Raw genomic sequence first — 22,840 nt, 5'->3', positions numbered from 1 at the left:
TGTGAGGACAACTGCTTGTTGGTCTGAAGGGTTTTTTGCTCAAAGATATCTAAATAGGAATTTTCTTGACAAGCGTTCCTTTGAAAAACTACTTTTCCTATTTCGAGAGCTGATAGTGTGGCATATGAAAAACCTATTAGGCAGAAACCTATCGTTGGAAGTGAAGAAAATGAATTTGCCTTAATTGGTTGTTTTATACAAAATCCAATATATCTACAAGTCGTCGTATTATAAATCAAAGAACTACTTCTTTATTTTTCTTGATAAAATAATAAATACTTACTTATTAAACTATTGTAGGCAAATTAAATATAAAAGTAAATTGTTATAAATTAAATGATAAAGTCCATAAACTAATGTCGATTTTGAAAATAGTCAACATAGTAGTACAGCCATCTTGATTACCATTTTATTGAAAAATCGCTTTTTATTCAAAATCTGAGCCAGATAGGTATAGGAAACCCTAGTATAGTTTGAAAGAGCATTTAAATGTGCTTCGACTTATTTAAAAAATACATAGTGTTGTATTTGAAATAACGAAGTTTTTATTTCTTAGTTTTCTTATTGAATTCGATAATTATTTTTCTGATATTATATGTACTCGATGTGTGCTATACGTCGATACTAGTTTTGTACCTTTTGTTAACATTTTAATAAGTCTTTTTCGTAATTAATTAGTATGATACCATCGTATACACTATAGGCGTAGTCAAAACATTTATCAAAAAATATAAATATCTCTTCAAACAGCTAGGTTGTTTGCTACACTGTTAGGTGACATCGCCACAATTTGCTCTCGGGTGTTATTTGTCCTTGGATTCTTTAGCCATTGGTTTCATCCTATATTTACTGGACTATGATAAAAATGCTATAATATGCTGAAAAAAAATGTGTATCCAAAACATTCTAAATTCATTCCATATATTATCGGGATTGTTTCCATAAATGCAATAGTGTATATGTGCGTCGATGCAAAATTGAATGCGACTTGAACTATTCACTTTATCAACACAATTATACGTTAAATTAATAGTATAGCTATTGCGTTTTGAATATCGAGAACGGTTAGAATGCACAACTAGATAGGATGGAAATAAAATTTAGATAACCGACCCAATATCAAGGGTCAATCGCTTTTGAACAGAATTAAATCGATAGTCATTGTAAATATGGACCTATTTGATGTTTATGAATATGTAAATATTTCCTTTAAAGTTCCATATTTTTTGGTATTGACTATTGACGAATTTCTATTTTTGCTGGGTATATGCCGTATAGTATGTATTTATGCAAGTTGAACAAATAGAAAGGTAATTCTTTTTGGTCATCATTTAGAATAGGTTCCAATATTGGAACCTCTATACAGGGTGGTTACAGATAAAAATAAGTAAAAAGTTCGTATAAATGTATGTACTAAAATGCTTAGTTTCGAATACACAGGGTGGTGTAGATGTTTCTTTTTTATTTCGATTTTTTCCATATAATTCTTGAAGTAACATCAATATTTAGATGAAAATTGCTGTTTGGGAGTTTGTTGACATGAAAAATTTGATTTTGATATCAGCATGACTCCTATTTGTGGGGGGCGCCAGCTACATGTGTTATAACTGATTTAAAGAGTAATAACTTTTTGTCCGTACCTGTATAAAACTACTGAGTGAAAAGATACATTTCAATAATTTTCTACGTAAAAAATGTCTCTTGGTAAAAATTGCTGCGAGCAACCGTTCTCACAATATATAGAATGAAAATAGTCAATACACGTCATTATTGAGAAAAAATAAACAATGTTGAGTAGATAGTTATTTGACTGAAATGATAAATTTGAGAACTTTTTTTTTTTTAATTAATCATAAATTTTTCTTCGAAAAAACAGTTTCTGTTGAACTTTTGGCTTAAAAACATTTCAAATTTATGATTTCAATCTAAGGACACAAACAGAGGCATCTCCATGCGATGCTCGCCAATATGCTGGCCGCGCTGCTCGCCAGGATGGTAGCCGCGATGCAACTACGCGCACTGTTTTAAAACGGTGAATAGGTGCGCGTAGGCATACTGAAACATTTACCATCGCCGTTTTATTAAGCACCAGTTCATGTAATAGTAGTTATTAATTAGTATAGGCTTGGTGTATTTCAGTTGATTTCAACAAATTCCTACTGCAACGAGTCAATGGCAAAAATCAGAAATTATCCCTATCTATTTCACGTCGCTGTCATGTTGATCGCATAGAATAATATTGAAATCGTGCGGTTTTGTTATAATATATAAGTCTTTTAGTTTTTTGCTAGTGCAGTCATTGAGACAAAAAAGAGGTAAAACACTCAGGTACCAGGTTTGTGTGATGTAACGCTGTTTCGGATAATAAAAAATAAATGAAAAAGAATTGGGACTAGGCGTCGGCGTCGTGCTGTGTTGTGACAATTTCAAATGTTAATAAAATTGTCGAAAAAATGTTAATGCATAAAGGAGAGCGCAATTAGGGCGTTGTTGGGTGCAATTATATTCAATAACTCAACTTTCCCGGATATTCAACTCTCCCGAAACAAAATTACTACCCAGATAGCACATTTACGTTCTTTTCATATGCGAAGCAAGTGACTTTGGAGAACAACAATGTTCTATTCACATTCCTTTTTTTCATTGGGAACATATATGGCACATGAATAGCAGAGATTACGTTCCACCCTATTCAAGTGATATAGAAGTGCGTTTCACATTCCAAGATATAATGTATGAACGTGAATTATATGTTCGTAAAAGAATGTATTTAAAAATAATATTCCAATCATATGATATTCATGTTTTTAATATTCTATATTTATGCTTTTCATATTTTTTTATTATCTACAGAGGCAAAATAAAACACTAATTTACCACAATACACCAAAACACTTTACTTTTGCACAGGACGCGCGTTTCGCTAACCATGTTAGCATCATCAGCAGATGGTCAAAATTTAAGTTTTAATCATCTACTGATGACGCTAACATGATTAACCAAACAAGCGTCCAGTTCAAAAGTAAAGTGTTTTGGTATATTGTGGTGAATTAGTGTTTTATTTTGCTGTTGTAACACCAAATATTCTAATCCTCAACTCTGTATCTACAGGGTGTCCTATATAAGGATGCACTGTACCAATATCCTATAAACTATAGATAGACACAATTTTTTTCATATTTAGCAATTTTTTTATCTCTTAAAATCTACAGGATACCTATACAGTACATTCATATCTGGAACACACTACAAACAACTTGCTGAAATTAAATAATTTGATGTGTAATAATAAAAAATTAAGTAATAAATAGAACGGTTAAAAATAATAGGTAAGGATAAAGACGAACTTGAGTAATATATGTTTATTAATTAAAAATATTTTAATATAACAATATACATTGATATTATCTTCTATGTCTATGTTTTTATATTCTCTTGTCTACCCTTCTGAAATAATATCAGCAAAATTATACTGTTCAAATAAATTTGCACAACTTACCTTTGTTTTGTTGATCTTTCTTTTGTTTTTACAAGCCATATTTTAATTATATTGATAATTTCGGTTTCTTTTGACTCTTGAAATTGACCTTTCATGGAGTCAATTGCAAATATCTTTAAGTTCAGATACCTAAAATTGTCTTTGGCCACTAACAATGATTTCAAACTTCTCTTCTGGTTGGCCCCATCCCAAGAATATTTTTGTGCAATTTCATTGCCCAGAACCTTATAAAGCACTTTCCTTGTACTTTGTGCTACTCCTGAACCACCAAGTCTAGATAATTCTCGAACCTATTAATTCTAAAAAATACCTTTCTCTTAAAAAATACACAATAAATGATTATAGAAGAGCCTACATAAATACCTATATAAATACTACATTTTAGGAAATTTCAGCACTGGAACTCCACTTATTAGAACAGATATCTTCGATGATACTACCAGAGATACTACTACTTTGATGATGTACAGAGGATAATAAAGAATCACTTTAGTCTGAATCCAGTTTAATGTACAATATTGAAGTCATATTTGCGTAACATTGTAATAAGATTTTGGCTCCTTTTTTTTGGTTGAATTTTAAAATATTTTTTAGTATAACCTATTTTTTTCGAGGTCTCATGGTTTGAGAACATTAAATTCACTCCCCTTAAAATAGATACTGAAAACACAAACATAACAAGAACTATTTTACCGATTCTATCCTTAAAATAATTATTTGCATCACTTACCTTTACGTTACCTCAGTGTTTTAATTATTAAAATAGTTTGGGTCACGTTTGGATCAAGCACGTTCACTTGTTTTTTTTTGTTAGGTTATGTTATGGATGTACGATTCGAATCGATTTCAATCGAAGATCGATCTTTTTACCCAGAAAATCGATTAAAATCTATCGAGTTTTATCAAACTATCTTTTGGTATAATCGATCTTTTTATTTCATAATGGGGTATACCCATAATGGAAGATCGTTTTTATTTATACAGTTTTACAGGTTTATTTATTTGTTAGAATAAGAAACACTGTATTTTTGCTTGAATATTTGTTTACAGTGCATCTATATACACTAATATATAAAATCCCTAATAATTATATTTAATACACAAAAATTTAATAGTAAGAAAATATACAAATATAATGTATTGTATTTATTTTTTCATTTCGAAATCATTTTTATTCTCCTTTATTTTTATTCAGATATGTTTAGAACGTGAATAGCAGATACTTATAATTTATTGTAAACCATAATTTAAGAAGACATTCTAAGGTCATGCTGATAATATACCTTTAAATCACATTCATAGTAGAATGTACTATTCATATGCCATACTTATTAAAAAAAGAATATACTTATAAGAACTTAGGAGGAATATTCTTAGAATGTAAATGTTCCTTTTGCTGCTATCTGGGTATGGGAGGGTAAAATATAATTTGCAATATTAATGGTATACTTTTTTAATCAACTAGTGATTAAAGTACTTGCTATAAATAAATAAAGTCCATAAACTAATTTCGATTTTGAAAATAGCTACTGTCACTAAAAACTTGCCATGACGACATCAGCCATCTTTGTTGCCATTTTATTGAAAAATTGCTCTTTATTCAAAATCTGAGCTAGACAGGTATAGGATACCCTAATATAGTTTGAAAGAGCATTTGAATCTGTTTCGATTTATTTAAAAAAATACAGGTTGTCGTATTTGAAATAACAAGGTTTTTATGTAAAATAAATATTTAAAATAAATCATTAATTTTTGGTACCCCTGTATAAATTTAAGGGAGCAATACAATTTTTCAGTAAAGTTTATTTCTCTATCTGTAAACTCAGAATTAATTCTAAAAAGTAATGTACAGGGTGTTGATAGTCTATTCCATTGTAGCATGCATATTTAAATATCTTTAAATATCTCAAAAACCAAAGCTTGTAAACATATTAATATATAATAACCCTTATAATACATGCCTTATTTTGTGTCCAAGGATCCAAATATGAAATAAAATACCGGGTGTTCCATAAGAAAAAATATAATTTTGGTGTAAATCTTAGTTCTAACATGCCCTGTACATTTCAAAATAATTTTAAATTATGCACATGGTCTTCCCACATATGCCCATAAAATATTTTGTTTCTACATATTTCCGTTTTCGTATAATCAACCGAGGCGAATGAGTTGCGCCACCCCGTATATAGGCGTTCCATTTAAAAAAATATTCGCGATCCACTCACACTTTTTTGAGCCACCCTTTAGAAGTTCTTATATTTTCCTCAAATACATACAATACATACTTTATGTCTGGACTACAAAATTCATAAGTTTGATAGGTATTGATAATTTCGATTCCAAATATCTCGACAACCATTACTCGTAGCAATTTTTAGCAAGATTTAGCCGATTTAGATTTTTTACGTAAAAAACCGTTGTAAATGTATATCTCTTACTCAGTAGTTTTATACAGGTACAGACGAAAATTTATTACTCTTCAAACCATTACAGTTGAGGGTTAGTACGTTCGGTGTTACACAGCAAAATAAAGCATCAAATCACCACAATGACACACCACCCCCCCCTCCCCAACGAAGGAAAGAAATGTTAAAAATTATTTATCATAATTATGTAGAACCAGGGATAGAAATAGGTGGACAAATTGTATGGGCCTCCTCGATCACCTGACCTATCCATTTTAGATTTTTTTATGCGGTATGGTTAACAACAAGGTTTACAAAAGAACTTATGAATTAAGAGAGGCACTCGAAGAAGCGGTGCAGGAGAAGCTTACACAATACACCTAAACACTTTTAATTTTACACTGGACGCGCGTTTCGCTAACCGTGTTAGCATCATCAGCAGATGATTATAAACTCGGACTTCGAACCTTTTTAAACTTGTCCCTAATTCCATTATAATCTATTTTAGACAAAAATTTTCAGATAAAAGTTGTAGATAATCACATCCCTAATGAGTTTTTCTCCTATTTTTTCTAAAGCCTGTCATTTTTGACGTATGACACAAACATATGTTTGTTTTAAATAGAAACCATAGTTGGCGATGACTTCATAAAAAGCGCCATTTTTTAAGATTTTCAGCGATATAAGCTATAATATGTTTTTTTCACAAAATTATTGAGTTATAGGGGTATAGCCAATTCTCATCTTTCTTGACTAATCTCACTTAGTTAGCCATGGAAACAAGTTCAATCGTCGTTGCTCTCAGAAATGTGAAACTGTCACATCCAAACTTTGTAAATTAAAATAAACAAAAATTGATATGAATTTTTCAAATGAAGAAATGCGTGTATGATTATTGGTTCAACTTTTCTTGGCCATACAGTTTCGAGGATACGTTGACCGGTGAACGTTACTTAGTACGTTTAGAGAACGGTTTTCAAGACATGTTAGAAAAGTTAAATTTAGATGCTCGCGCATTAATAGAGTGGTTTCAACATGACTTTCATTATGACACACCACACCCCCCCCCAACCACCAAGGAAAGAAATGTTAAAAATTATTTATATCATAATTATGTAGAACCAGGGATAGAAATAGGTGGACAAATTGTATGGGCTTCCTCGATCACCTGACCTATCCATTTTAGATTTTTTTATGCGGTATGGTTAACAACAACGTTTACAAAAGAACTTATGAATTAAGAGAGGCACTCGAAGAAGCGGTGCAGGAGAAGCTTAATTAAGTCGACCGGTTGTTCTGTGAGAATAACTAGAAATTCAGTTTTAAAAAGATGCATTTATGTACTCAAAACAATGGCGGTTTTTTTAACATTTTGTAAAATAACTTAAAGTGTATGTAGTGATATTATTTTTTTAAGTTTTAGTTTGTGTAACGTAAATTGCAAAGAGTCCTTTAATAATATATTTTTTCTTTTTATAAGTTATAAATCATAACAAATAATATATTTTTTCTTTTTATAAGTTATAAATCATAACAAAATAAGAACACCATACTAACTAAGTAAAATTAGTTAAGAAAGATAAGAATTGGCTATAACGCAGTAGTTTTTTGGCGACGATTGAATTTGTTTCCATGGCTAAGTAAGTGAAATTATTCAAGAAAGATAAGAAATGGCTATAACCAAAGAATATTTTAATATAACTCAGTAATTTTTTGAAAAAAACATATTATAGCTTATATCGCTGAAGAGCTTAAAAAATGGCGCTTTTTATGAAGTCATGGCCAACTATGGTTTTTATTTAAAAAAAACATATGTTTGTGTCATACGTCAAAAATGAGTCTTTAGAAAAAATCGGAGAACATAAACTGATTAGGGATGTGATTATCTACAACTTCTATCTGAAAACTTTTTGTCTAAAATAGATTATAATGGAATTAGGGACAATTTTTAAAATAGCCAAAATTTGGTTTTTTCGAAATATCTAGTAAGCCATGAACTTTTTCTAAAATCTGAAAGGCGCATATTTATGACCCCAAAAAATTGCAATCCTTTCCCCATTTAACCGACTCTCTATCTCCAGTACTTTCCGAGATACCCATAGAGAACATCGATCGTAGGAAACTCACCCTGTATATGTCATTCTTAACCCTCAACGGCTACACTGAATAATTTTCCCTTAATCGCTACATAGAAGTCTGGTAGACTCCTCCATTAAATTACATATTTTAATAGAAAGTAAAATGTTTTTGTGTCTCTCTATACATTTTTTATGTAACTCTATAATAAGCAGCTACATCCCAATATTGGTACGTTATTTATTAAACAACCCACTCATATTAAGCTACTCTCAAAGTGTAGTTTTTTCTTGGCTACAAATGAAATATAAAAAAAACGTTATCTGACGAACTTTGGATGAATTGTAGCTTATATGAGAAACTTCACGTAACGGTAAACAAGGTTGTCTACGTTCCAGACAATAAATAAATATATATTTGATTTAAAAGATGATTGAACTGTTGTTATATTATGCCTAGGAGCTACTGAAATATGACTGAAAACATTGATTTTATTTTATTAATACAAAATATTTAATAAAATTCCCAGTCCTTTTTAAAATGTCACTGCCTCTAAAGTATAGTTCCTAGGCCCACTCTGCCACTTAAAATGTTACTCTATAAGGAATAGTCACTTTGAAGTATATTTCGAGAGTGACCGGTTAGTGCCTACCTACCATAAAAGTGGAAAATAAAAACCTCGATTGCAAGTCGCAAACATGTAATTTAAAGAAGTGGCTGGAACTATCCGAATCTTCGAATATGACACAATAAAAGACCAAAAACTTTGTAGTAACTTTTCAAAGTAGGGGTTACTAACAAGTGCTACCATAATGCCTCCATTAAGTTTTGTTACTTTATAGTAACAATTTAAGTTACGGGGTAGTTGCGGCCACGACGCGACACTTTGTTATTTTTTACAGTAGCATTGAAAATAGCAAAATGGTTACTGCTACCTTCCTAGGTTACTATAAAGTAACCCTTCCCGTCGCTCATCAAAGAATTGTTGACCATGTAGTTCCAAAAAAGTTATTGTTTCTATAAAGTCGCCTTTGGGAGTTTAGAATTCTTTAGAATTTAGAATGAGTGGGAGGGGGGTTAATCACTTCGACCTTACAGATCCATTGTGTCCCCCTTTCTTGAATCATAACTCATCATACAGTCCCAGGGCTTTGACAAAAGCCAGTATCTGGGACGGTTTTATAGAGGGTAGTTCTCCATCTCCAATATCAGTCGTACCAAAATTCATGGCACGAATGGTTGTCGTCTCGGCGCACTCAGTGATGAGGTGTACTGGTGTTTCACCATCTTCCCCACAGAATCTGCATTCGCCGTTTCTTCTTAGTTTCAATCTACTGAGGTGTTCATTGAGGAGACAGTGTCCTGTTAAAACCCCGTGACAATCCGAAGATTGTTCTTACTCAGACCCAGGAAGATCTGTGATTTTTCTTGATCATAAGCCCTCAGAAACTTCTTCGAGTGTCCTAGACCATTGCAAGATTTCCATTCCAGGTTGCGGATGGAATCTTCCAAGTTCTTGAGTTCCGCCTTGAGTTGGTTACCACTTGGAAAGCAGAACGGTTCTGGTCCAGTTAGTGGAGTGTTCGCTCCTTTCCTAGCTAGATTATTTGCTTTTTCATTGCCTTCTATCCCTTGGTGAGCAGGCACCCAGTGTAGGAGGACTTTGTTTTCTTTGCCTAATTTATTCAGCTTCTCTATGCATTCTTTGACCAATTTCGAATTGATTGATACTGAGTTGATCGCCTTTAATGCTGCTTGACTATCAGATAAGATGGCTATTTCTTGTTTCCGATAGTTCCTATCTAAGATAAGTTGTACGCATCTCTCGATAGCGTAAATTTCTGCCTGTAGGATACTAGGATAAGTGCCCATTGGTTCGGAGTAATTAGCTCTCGGCCCAAACACTCCGATCCCTGTTCCCGTATTGGTTTTGGAGGCATCAGTATACCAAGTTATGGTAGCCTTTGGGAGTTACAATTGTCACTTTATCCATCCAAAAATTTTAAAGGTCCAAATGGGTAGGGTTGGCCTAATATGTTATTGTTCCCGGTACTTTGTGGAAGCATATGGAACTATAAAGTATTTTTCGGATTAAACGGCCATATTTTTTTCATGACTTTTTAGACGAATAGCCAAATGGCTCAAACATTATGCGTTTTCAGGCTAAATATACCTAGGTTAAATCCTTTTTCCTTAAGTTATTTTGTTATTTCTGACGGTGGACTAATATTTTAAAGATTGACCCCAACAGTTTCAAGCAAATTACTATTATAATTTAATTACTACATGAGATTGCAAATAATATAATAATTTGAAATATTTTGAGAGGCGCTCGAGAATTTTGTTTGCTCGAAAAAACCCACTATTTTATTCAGTAAAGTCGATTGCGTTGTGGAATTTACCTAAAAAAGGCGTTAAAATCGCACGGTAAATAACGAAAACGAAACGAAAGTTCCACTTGGCTGCCACGGACCCGCGACTAGGCAGCTTCGTAATAGACAAGTCGTATTCATTGACTTTATAGTGACATCATAGTAACTCTTTTAGTGGCAAAAACTACCCAAGACACTACCCGGCTACTCAAAAGCTTTCCCCATTTTGGTCGTAGTTACTTAGCAGCTACGAATATACGACGTAGCCGCCGATGGTCACCACCCCTTTGTAGTGGCTTTGATAGTAGCAGTTACGTATCTGCCACTATAAATGCTAGTTGGGGTATGAGTACCCTGTCCGTCATACCAGATGCCCTCTACTGTCTGTGGTCATGTACTACGAGCAGAGGATTTGGGGTTTGATGACCAGCTTTGCCAGACCTCAGAATTTGAGGTTGGCGAGTTGGCGAGTCATCAACTCGAGAGAGGAGGCTATTGATTGCCAAGGAGGCTTGGGGTAATTCAAGCTAACAAAATCCTCTTCAGTTTTGTATACACACATGTAAAAAATGACACGTATGTAAAAAATGACACGTAAATAAAATATTAAACTAATTTCAGTCTTCTAACAAAGACATTTAAATCTAAACTACTAAGAATTGGACATCCCTTTTTTAAAATATATTTCGGCCTTGGCCCCGACATTGTTATTTAAACGGTATCTTATCTTCGTATACCTTTGAAGAATTTACCATACGCATCGTTTGAGATGTATCGTTATTAGTAAAGGAACGAATTCAAAGAAACCTATTGTGATTTTCAACAAACGGGACAAAATATAGTATGTAAGAAGATCAACGACAGTATCCTTAAACTGATGCGATAAAAAAAGTCTATAAGCCAAGATTTCTTCAGAATTTGCGGTCGAATTCTCCTCGGAGGAAAAATGTCGCTCTAGAATGTTAAAGAGGTAAATTTGTGTGGCCAACAACAGTTTGAGTCCACTTAACTAGCCCGAAAAAGTAGCAAAATAAGCGTTCGGCATTTAACGTTTTATGTAAAACTGGCTAGGTATTTTTACACAAATGAAGAATTAAATTAAAGATAAAGGATTATACCACTGCACATAAAACAATCGGCACGCCAACTCTACTCAGATTCCATTGTTTAAAATTTCTATAAAATTTGACTAACTACTGGATCTAATCTTTGTATTAAAAAATTTCTCAGAAAATACGACAGGGTCGTATTAAAAAAATACTTTAATTGACTGAAACTGAATTTTATTTTATAAATAAAATTCATTCCGCGCATACTTCTCGAAAAGTAAAAATGAAAAAATCAATTAAATATTTCACTGTAGAGAATAGACAATTAAAATTAAAAAACATGCAACTAACAAAAACATGCCAGGAGTTACAAACAAGAATTAAAAAAATATCAATAAAATATTTATTGAACAATATAAAGAGGCTACGTACAAATTATGCCCATCAATGGGCGTAGCAAATTTTATTAATATTCAAATTTCACAAATTAATAAATCCACAATTTTTTTTGAGAAACTTCTATTTTTTTCATGGCAGGAAACAAAGTAGGTACCGCATTGTATTTTATACGGTTACAAAGCGAATTGGTAAACATTTTAAATTCAATGTGAACAGAACACAACCTGTACTTGTGGGCCTTATTTATATCTTCAACCAAGTCTTCTCTATTAGATGCAATTGCCCATGTTCTTGCCCTAAAAATGTATTGTTAACTTGTTACTAATCTATTGTTATTTTCGATATACTCATTTTATTTATTTTTATAATTTTATTTAAATTAATAATATAATTATTTTTAAATTTAATGTTGAATGTCTAGATACAACATTAAATTTTACTAAATATTTAACATTTTAATCTTGCTAATATTTTATATACATATAGGGTGAGTCTTGAATAAGTGCAAATATTTTCAGGGGTGGTATATTTCGACCCCAGGAACACGTTTATGAGTTTTTTTTCGCTAAAAAAAGATATTGAAAATCGTGCATTTTCTTTTAACTTCCCTGTATATTTTTCGAAAACTTTTTAGAACTGCCTGTTCACCGCAAATTTTCCCACGGTATAATTTCTTAATCTCTGATATTACCATAGTTACGGCTTTACTCTATGGTTGCGGCACTAAAAGGGATGCAAATACAGAAAAATTCCGGTGGCTCTCAACTCAACATTCACAAAAAAAACATTTTTTTTTAAACTTAAATAACTCGGTTATTTTGGATTTATCTGAAAAAGTAAGGAGAAAATATGTTTCTTTATCGAGATCTGCCAGCCCTGAAAATATTTGCACTTATTTAAGACTCACCCTGTATATAAGTTTGTTAACATTTAATATAGATGCTGAACTTGTATATTTTTAATTAGATCTTTCTATTTAGCTGAATGTCCTAATATGTATACTACTGTTTTTTTAACTAAAATATGTTAAAATAATTAATCACTTATGTATATACATACCTAATCGGATCTCTAGGAAATAGAAAGAAACTTTTATTGCAGTTTAGTCCTCTACTAGGGCAGTTTTTTGCTGCACAACTTCGCCCAGGCATTTTAAAAACACGTAAAAATTAACGATTTAAAAATGTTCAGAAAAACAAAAATAAATTATATAACACAAGAAACGAAAATAAACTAGAAAAACCAAATATATAACACAATAAACAAAAATAAAACAACAACTATAAAATATAACTCAAGAAATAAACAAAATAAATTAATCCGTATGCTACTGACTGGAATCAGCCGAAAGTGTGCGCAGTCGATGAAAGAAACTACGACACTGGTTACTTTCTGTTGATGGAAACCCTAATGGCGGCGTGCGCGACGGTATGCGCGTAGCGTTCCCGCCAAAGAGAGTTAGCCTGCCGTGTGATTTATATGCCGTGATTATACTATATCCGTATAGTAGCACATTTTTAAACAACTTTATTTTTAAGATTTTGATGGTCAGTCACCAACAAAATATTCCTTATGTTTGGACTAAATTCTCTCAAAAATAAAGACATAGTTTAAAATTACGTTACAATACGGAAATAGATTGGAGTTTTGTGATTACAGTGATATATAATTTATATGGTTTTGTAACAAACTGCTCGCTATTTTATGGCAAATGCTGAAGCTCTGCAAACCTTAATCAAGCCTTATTCAAAGCACGTTTGTTTGGATTTTTGGGTGTGGCTTAACACGACAGGTTCGGGCTAAGCCTTAGGCAGATTTCTGAAATATAATATATATTTCCTTCGGCCACACTCCCGCTTTACCCGACCCCTGAGTACAGCGTAATAGACTCTTAAAGTGCCATCGCCGTGAATCACTCTATAGAGTTTATTTTAAATGAGGATTATTCGACACCCTAGTGTCTCCATTTTTAGAAAATTATACGATTTACCCTACCCGAAACTGTTCGGAATCTCTCTGTAAAAAAATCCGACCCCGGAGCTAACATTGGCAAGTATGCCGCGATAAAACCAATATCCGTTTCGCAAAATCCCTTTTGTCTTTTGTGTATTTTCAATCCGAACCGAAATTGAAAAACAACCGTAGAGATAATATAATATGTAAACGTGTCATCCTAGCCTTCGTAAAGGTTTCTGGATCACCTGCGTCTGAATTTTCAAATGGTTTCAATTCAAAACCCGTATATATGGTAACATAATATGTATGAAAGTAGCATGAATATGTTTCAAATCAATGTTGAATACAGGGTGTCAAAAAATTGATGGATTTGTAGAATGAGATCACACACTCATCACACAGTCTATGATCTATAACCCATCATATCCCTGTTGTAGAAGGGACAGGGTATTTCCCATCCTCCTCTGACAATAGTTCTTTCTCCGACGGTACACACCCTTCCACGGTTGGAGTTTGGCCCTCCGTGCCCTTCACAGTCGAGGAGCTTGCCTCCGGCTGAGATCACAACCTCTTTGACTTGGTCTCTCCTTACACCTGATACCGCCGGTGTTGTCCCGAATCTACAGGGTGTCCCAGTAATAAGTGCAAGTATTTTAGGGGGTCTTAGATCTCGATAAAAGAAACATATTTTCTCTATATCGTTTTTCGAATAACGGAGTTATTTTACTTTGAAAATTTCCAAAAAAAATGATTTTTTGTTAACAATTTTAGAACCACTGGATCTTTTCTGGATTTTCTTTTTTGTAAATTTAATCTAATACCTATGTTACCATATTATCAAGAAATTATGTTTTTTTTAAATAAAAACTAAAAAAATCCAAAAAGAATTAAAAAAATTCCGAATTTTAAGCTTAAAGTATCACAACACAAATCATTTAAACCAAAAACTCGTAAAACAAAACTAAAGTGTCAAAACGAATGACAATGCCAGAAAATAAATAAATAAATGTGGGAATTTCGCATTTTTTACAGCAGAGCTACCACCTGAATCCCCAGCGGGAAATTTAAATTCCAGTTGGTCAACCTGGCGCCGAATATGTCCATGGTTGGCAACAATGAGTTTAATCATCGCGCCCTCGATTACGTAACTAAAAGTTTAATTGGTATCGCTATGACTATTTTTAAAGAACATTAAGTAAAAATACAGTTTATTTTTTTTTGTTATTAATTTTGTATAGCACTACAAAAGCCAAATTTTTTCGCTGTATAATAATAACTTTAGATTGGGGAATTACAGTTCTGCTTACAATATGAGCATGTATGAATATGTGGGTGTGTCAACATTTGCCTATATCCCAGTCTCCATTTGTTTGTTGATGTTTTTATAGATATTTTTTTGAACTCCAAAAAGTTTAGTGTAAAAATTCTAACGACCATACGATCATCAAAATGTTAAAATAGGCGTATATAGGTGACATTCTCTTACTATAATTTATTACTGTAACTGGTAACAAGAAAAAAAAAATAGAAACAACCAGAACTTAATAATGATATAATTTTATTCATTGAGTTAGTATATTATTTCTTTTTTAGATGGATAATTAAAAAAGTAGCATTTTTTATATTTAAATCATTTCAAAATCTGAATCTTCTGTCAATTTCAATCTGGTATTTTATCGTTTAAAGAGCCACATATTACGAAAGCGTAGAGCTGCCATCGCAACATTGAAAAATATTTTTAGCAAAATTTACACTTTTTCTGTAAATTTACAGATTTTCTGTAAATTTACAGATTTTCTGTAAATTTACACTTTTCCTGTAAATTTACAGATTTTCTGTAAATTTACACTTTTTCTGTTAATTTATTCGTTAGTGGCAACAGTGGTGCGTTATTCTACGAGTAGTTCCCATCGAATTCTGTTCTACGCCAGTTTATTCACAAAAGTCTTTACTAGTAAAGACAGAATTAGGGAACCACTGCGGCAATTAATTGAAGGATTCAAGACATGCGGACTATATGAAAAGATTAAGCAATATCCCAGTATATTCAAAGATATATTTTGTTCTGAAACCACACTCTCTTCAAAAATACTTGAAGATTTATTCCTCATCGTCTATACTGAACCTGGGTCTAACATAGTACAGAAAATCGGGTGATCTCTTATTTTAGGGATTATGTATTAAATTTCGAATGTGTATGATATAATAGTATGGCATTTTTTTGTTTAATATGTTTTCTAATATGCTTTTAATCGACCCGGAAAGTATTTTCACCCTTTCCGATGCATTACTGTTTGCAAGAGGATCTGATGGCCTCCACCTCTGGGATGACGTAAACTGTCGTCTGCAAATGATGTAAACTTAACATAACCATCCTCTAGCAGACATGTCAAAATTTCTTTATGACTTAATCCGATATGAAAGTAGGTTTTAATGTATTCGTCCATAATCTCTGATGAATATCTGTACTACTTAGGCACAATAGCAACTTAATCAGCGGAGAACAATGCTCACTTATAACTAGTGAGTAACGAGCAGGTCGATGCCGAGACGTCATTCTGCTGGGTAGTAAATTTCGCATGCAATTTACAGAAAAAGTGTAAATTTACAGAAAATCTGTAAATTTACAGAAAAAGTGTAAATTTACAGAAAAAGTGTAAATTTACAGAAAATCTGTAAATTTACAGAAAATGTGTAAATTTACAGAAAAAGTGTAAATTTAACACATACAGAAAAAGTGTAAATTTACAGAAAATCTGTAAATCTACAGAAAACGTGTAAATTTTGCTAAAATTATATTTCATTGTTGCGATGGCAGCTCTACGCTTTCGTAACATATACAGGGTGTCCCAGAAATAAGTGCAAGTATTTTAACTGGTAGTATAGTTCAACCCCAGGAATTTTTTGAAAGATTCAGAAAAGATCCAGTGGTTCTCAAAATTTTAGCAGAAAATAATTTTCAAAGTAAAATAACTCCGTTATTTTGGACTTAATTGAAAAACGATAAAGAGAAAATATGTTTCTTTTATCGAGATCTACCACCCCTTAAAATACTTACCCTTATTTCTGGAACACCCTGTATAATAAAAACGCGAATATTAGCGAGTAGAGGTATGAACCGCTTTAAAACAGAAATAAACGGGTTTGTTCTACTAACTAAAAAGCGTTTGAAATCAGTTCAAAAGCGGTTCACAGCGGTTCAAACCTGTTTATTCTTGTTTATTAGCGTATTTTAACTGTTCTTACCTGATTTACGTCACTCTCTCCTCCACCGGGAGGATGCAGAATCGGCCATCTCCCTCTACTTTAGCGAAACCGTTTAAATATAAAAAATGTTCGGTGTGGGCTACTGTAGAAGATAAACTATTTTCCTGAAATACATGTTAACGCATATTTTTTTAGGTTGGCACTTATACAAAATCCCAAGTTTTTTATTTATAGGAGCTACCTTTGAATAAGAAGACTAAGGAAGGAGCATAATGCTATCCATGTATTCATGCATGGTGGGCGGAAAAGCCACCATAAAAGGTCTCTAGGGTGGGGATCCTTGACAGTTCTGTTTGACGATTCATTTGACACATTTGAATTTGATTTGAAATTTTTTGGATTTGTCAGTCTTTACGGAGCTTATTTTATGTTATTTATTATTTATTCTACTACTGATAGTTGTATAAAGGTAGTAAATCTAGATGGAAATTGTGGCAGCACTTAAATTAACAGTGACACTATCGCGATTTATCGAAAAAGACTCGAAAAAATAGTTGGTTGTGTAGCGTGCGGTAGATCTCGGCAAAAATTGAGTGAAATAATGGAACAACTTTTCGCTAGTAAGTGACTATATAATATACATACGTGTAGTAAACCGATCATTTATGAAATTCACTTAAATTAACTAAATTATATATTTTTCTTGCATTTTAGCTTTTATTTATTACTTGTCAAAGATTAGATGTCAAAGAATTTAGATACGTTAATTTGACTTACCTCAGTAGCGTATCGGATGTTTGTGTTAATAAATACTTATTACAACTTATCTATTTTTATTAGAATTATATATTTTTATAACAATTTTAATAACTACCAACATTTATTCACAACGTAAAATAAAACAACAAATTATTGAGTCTACCCCACGTCTACCCTACATCATAGTTTTACATTTTTTAAATAAAATTAGAAAGACACTGATAAACCGGAATTTAAGTCGGCCATATTTGAGGCCCATCGCGGTGTACCTAAGATTTTTGATATGCTCCTTCCTTAGTCTTCTTATTCAAAGGGAGCTACAGATGCCCGACGCACTGTTGCCGGTCCCGTATAAAGTATTAGAAACGACTTTGAATCGTGGCAATTCCTATTTGCGGCAGTTTTTTGATAGGCACCCTTATAACATCATGCACAGAATAAAAATAACTTTCATTTGGCATATAAACGATCAAAAAATTTTGTGAACTTAATGTCATCTCCAAAGTCAGTTAAAAGACACCCTGTTAAAAGTGTATTTACCTGTTCATAAATTACCTACAAATTAGGTTTTGATCAAATCAATGAGGTCATAAGGAATTAAATATACAGGGTCTGGCTGTTATGTATGGGAACGGTTGATTATTAGGTAAAACACAAGAGGTACTGCAAAAAGTTAAATATAAAAGTTACAGAGTTTTTAAATATCTATTAGCGGGTAATAAATTTAAGTATACAGGCTCGGTCATAAAGTCGTGGCACATCAAAGTTTCATTTTTTTTAAATAGAATCCCTTGTAGATTATTGCATATTTCAATTCTTCTTTCAATTCTAAGCAAAAATCGAGATACACACAATGTACCTCAAATCAACCGTTTCCGAGTTATTGACTTTTGGAAATATCACTTAAACAATTCGATTTAATTAATTTCGATTTGTTCGGTTTCATTTAACGATACAGTTCTGCGGAAACTGTGATACTTAATAATATTTGACATTAGTTTTCAAGCTAGCAATTATAGATGACTAAAATGAGATTATATCAAGTCTGGAAATTACAAAATGTTCGTTTAACATTTCGTTGGTTTGAGGTACGTTGTGTGTATCTCGATTTTTGCTTAGAATTGAAGGAAGAACAGAAATATGCAATAATCTACAGGGGGTGGCATTTATGCAGCCGGATCTTATCGACTATTATATTGAGTATCAAAGCTTATTTTACCAAGGGCTATCAGACCCAAAATAAACATTTTTTCATGTACGATATTTTCACGCCCACGTGTTGTTCTTGACAAGCCAACCCACAGTGTTGTTTCACCTGCCCCGAAATCGCACGCGTTCGTCCCTATGCAGTACTTCCAATTATCGGTACAACTGTTCGAGTACGACTGCACTCACAGCTGCTGTGTTCTGGCCCGTGCTCGTCTTTTTTTTCCTTATGTCCCCGTCCCCTAAATCTTCGGCACACCGCATCACGGTCGATATATTAAACGGTACCATCTGCTGGCCGTTGAAAAAAGTACTGAGTCATTCCGATCGTTTATACAGCTAATTTGACAGAGACTATTAGTTTTCTTACACGTATTAATGCTTTTAATGGGCTTGTCATAATCGTAAAGAATATAATGTTGAACACACACACACACATATGGTGGTTGTTTATGTTTTTTCACTGTTTTACTTAATATGTGTCATCACCATCATCATTTTCAGCTTATTCGACTATTTCCAAATATGACTAATAGTAATAATAACTAGTAGTAATATTATTTAATAATAAATTAGGTAAAATATATAATTTGTTATTTTTATTTTTATTTTTATTTTAATTTTATTAATTGTGATTAATAAAATTGTGTTTATCTCATCAAGGATGCTGAATTCCACAAAATATCAAGAAATAACTTTTAATTGGCATTAACCGGCCTACATAATTTTGATATCAAAAGAAAAAAGTCAATGGCGCACATGTTTTTTTTTGAAAAAAAGTGATATCCCATATGCACGTCCCTGATGAATATGTTGACACTTTTTTTAGCATTAAAATATCTAGCACTTCGAATCACTAAAAGTACTTTGAAGAAAATTATAATAAATCGAAACATTATTCAGACATTAACACCCTGTAGCTACGAAACAAAGCATAGCGGACCCATGTTGATATGAAAATTAAATCTTATTTTTACGTGAGGAATCTCCGTACGAGAGATGGCACATGTTTTTGGAAACACCCTGTATACAAATTTATATGGTGAATATCATTGATCGTCGTTCCTTATATGTTTATCTACCATGTTCTAGAAAAAAAGAATTAGAAAAATTAATACCTATAGGAATAAAAAAAATTGTGTGTAACTTATGGCCTAGCTTTATATGATCTAAGCCTGAACTTATATGATCTAAGCTGTTAGTAAATTCAAGTCTCTTATAGACAATCAGCAGTATCTCTCTGGCTATCTATTATTTACCTCCTAATTTCATAAATGTAACGGTATTGTATCAAGACAGATACATTAAATATTTAGATACAATGTGTACGTCTGGCCGTGTTTGGTTTGCCATAAAAACTGCCCCACTTTTCCTTGTCTGATTGCGGTTACGCTGTATGTATGGCCAAAGATTTCTATTAGGACAATCGATTTATCTGGCTTATTGCATCAGCTTGATTTTAGTTATTCTTTTTTTACTGTTTGTTCTATTACTTTTAATAACGCCGATAATATTTTATCGGGATCGAGAAATATAGTCTATCCAGCAGATTCCTTGACAGTGATAGATGTGTCTGTCATTTTAATTTCAAAGTAATTTATTTTATTTGACAAAGAAATAAGTTGGTACAATTAGAACGCATAACAAGAAATTAATACCTATATTTAAAATATAAGTGACAAGTGGTTAACTTCAAATATTGTAAAAAAAACCTGTATAAAACTGAAAGAATCAAATCGAGTTATTTTATTTAAAAAAAAACGGTATGTGTTTTTGCAAAACAAACAAGAACAAAACACCACATACCAAAAAAAATATAAAAAAGAACTATACTTTCAAGCTTCAAGAAACTTCCTGCATTTATTATTATATTTATCAATATGACTTATGTACAAATACAAAATTGTAATATTCCACAGGAATAAATAAAAAACATAAATAAAACAAACTATTTTATTAATAATAACACCGAATTTTATACTTTAAAGGTGATTAATTAACTTTAATCTATTTTTTTTAAACCAGTACCTTTTGACATTATTTTTCTGCTGTACTAAAATCTATTATTTATCTATAATGTGATGTTATTTTACAGCTACTCTAGTTTTTAGTATATGTTTAGTACGATCCTTGCACCATATACGAGATGCACTTATCTATGACGAGATGGTATACAAACTTTATTGATGGTAACCTTATGGTAACATTATTGGTGTATAAGACTTTCTGCCTGGGTACCGAGCATTAACTATAAAACTGTGCTCTGGGTCTCAGTCAGTTAATTAGATTTTTTCTCCACTTGACTTCACGACAAGACACAAAACATACGTAATAACACGAATCAAAATGCATCATCTTTCAAAACGCAGGGTATTTGACATAAGTTGACACAAAATTATAACCTATAATTGGGCAAGACTTTGACAAGCCTCAAAAATCTAAAGGTGAGTTCATACGCATCGGCTGCCGCGGCGTCCGTTTGTCGTTAATCGTTCCGTCAAACCAATAAAATTGAAATATGATCTGTCATTTTTGAAATAAACCAATAAAACTGGTTAAAAACAACAAGAGACGACGCACGACGGATTTGAAACATTGTGGAACCATTAGATCCTTAAGAGTTGTCTAAGGTGCCTGTGCTGCTGAAGAGTTGTCTAAGGTGTCTTGTGGACAACTCAAAAGGTACAAGTATATTTTCCTCGAAAACTTAAAGGGGATAAGCATGGAGAATCACTGGTAGGAAGTGCAGCACAATAGAACTCAATGGAGAAGACTTGTAAACTCAGTTAATAAAGAGTAACAAAAAGTAAAGAAGCAACAAAGTAGTGAGATTTTTGAATGTCCGGAGTACGGAAGAGAGATAACATCACAGAAAAACTCATGAAAGAAAACGCCTAGCATAACAATCTTCTGATGCGTGTCAAATACTTGTCAATGGGTAATGGCAGTAAGTATGTAATTTTCTAGAAAATTCAAATGCATGAAGTCATTGCGGGGTAATCTATAAACCTCTTTTTATATCGGTCAGCTTGCAAGCTCAAATCATGTAGTAATTTATTACATTCGGTAACCTCAAATTACGAATTGTAAAACTGTCATTATACAAAAGAGGAATTTGAATATTTTACGAATAGGTCAATATGTATATCGATCCTTAAATTATTTTAAAATTATTCGTTTTGGCTTCTATGCTATCGTAATACTAATATCCTTACAAGTTTGAAATACCTATTTAGAAATTGGATTAAGTAATTGATGCTCCTTTTATTGTGGTTATAAAAGCCATTTCAAATATTACTAAAAATAAATTTTTCGTCTTTTTATTTATGCAGTGACTGTTCACCATCCATAAACATAAGGATAGATTTATACTAATTTTGTTGTTGTAAGTTATTTTATCGCTAGTCAGGAATAGAATTTGAAGCCACATTTTTGAGATGGAGCTATACAAAATCCACATAAGTGGTTCCTTTTCGTTCAACAACTTTGAACTACGCAAGCGTAAGAAGTGCTTCTCGATTAGTTGATTTATTTCATTCTGACCAATAGAAGTAGTTTTTTAAGTTTCTCTCTACCACGTAAATCAATTTAGCGTCTGACTATTCGCGCCTTTACTTATAAATTTAAATTTAATCTCTGACATATTTAAACAAAAACAAGAAACGAATAGATATGATGAATAACTAAAATAACAAGTTGAAATAATGCCATTACCAATAAGAAAATAATATATTATATGTTATTAATATTGGCAGGTGACAACGTTCAGTGATGAAGTAGACGAATCAAATCGTTTTATTTGGTGCGTGCGTACGAAAATCCTGTTGAACGAAAAGGATAGACTTGTGCATGATTGATATTCCTATTTCTTTTCTTTGGCTTCACTTTCCACTCATTGTGTAAATGCGGTAC

General features: G+C 32.3%; 1 long non-coding RNA gene across 1 annotated transcript; it reads right to left on the bottom strand.

Annotated features, from left to right (window-relative positions):
• Nucleotides 1-3,609: 3,609 nt before the first annotated feature.
• Nucleotides 3,610-4,325, bottom strand: LOC115888711. Its single transcript, XR_004051297.1, has 3 exons — nt 4,230-4,325; nt 3,855-4,159; nt 3,610-3,798 (listed from the first exon to the last, which is right to left on the bottom strand). It is a non-coding gene; the product is annotated as an uncharacterized LOC115888711 (long non-coding RNA).
• Nucleotides 4,326-22,840: the final 18,515 nt, after the last annotated feature.

This window comes from Sitophilus oryzae, unplaced genomic scaffold, assembly GCF_002938485.1.
Source record: "Sitophilus oryzae breed Bouriz unplaced genomic scaffold, Soryzae_2.0 scaffold_807_pilon_pilon, whole genome shotgun sequence".
NCBI classification, from domain to species: domain Eukaryota; kingdom Metazoa; phylum Arthropoda; class Insecta; order Coleoptera; family Curculionidae; genus Sitophilus; species Sitophilus oryzae.
The sequence above is the reverse complement of the archived record's forward strand: the minus strand, read 5'-3'. Positions and strand labels throughout refer to the sequence as shown.